This window comes from Apis dorsata, unplaced genomic scaffold (genome assembly GCF_000469605.1).
Source record: "Apis dorsata unplaced genomic scaffold, Apis dorsata 1.3 scaffold_346, whole genome shotgun sequence".
Classification (NCBI taxonomy): domain Eukaryota; kingdom Metazoa; phylum Arthropoda; class Insecta; order Hymenoptera; family Apidae; genus Apis; species Apis dorsata.
The window spans coordinates 184,497-185,069 of NW_006263613.1; the positions used below are offsets into that span (position 1 = coordinate 184,497).

A 573-nucleotide genomic window follows, 5' to 3' on the forward strand; every position below is an offset into this window, starting at 1 on the left:
TTATTTATAGCTACCCATGAAAATACATATTTTATAAAAGAATCATTTGATATAATTAGATATTTAATTAATTAATAAATATTTAATTAGATATTTTGAATAATAAATTTAAGTAAATATAAAATATACTAAATTGATTAACTCCATGAGACTTATTATTTGGATATATATTTTGTTGTCGAAATTAAGTTTTTATTACCAAAATATTAAAATGGAATCGATCAATTTGCTTTTTAAGTGATTTATATTAAAATATAATGGTCATATATACAAATTTTCTTATATATTTAAAAACACATAATACCTCATTTAATATTAATTTATGAATATTAATATGTATCAATCTTTTTTTAGTAAATTCATATAATAGTAGTAATCTAGCTCTTGATAAGATAGATTTTCTTGATAAGATAAATAAACTTTGAAATGAAATTTATTTGAACAAAAATTGCGTTTCTATAAAATGTAAGGAAAATTTCATGGGTAACTGTATATCCATCTATATCTATTTCTATATCTATGTCTATATCTATATCTATAATCTATCTATATCTATGTCTATATCTATATCTA

The 573-nt window shown here is 18.0% G+C and overlaps 1 protein-coding gene across 1 annotated transcript in view; it reads left to right on the plus strand.

The window, feature by feature from the left end:
* The window catches only part of LOC102677394 (voltage-dependent T-type calcium channel subunit alpha-1G), a 201,276-nt gene that overhangs the window by 160,814 nt on the left and 39,889 nt on the right, over positions 1 to 573 (plus strand).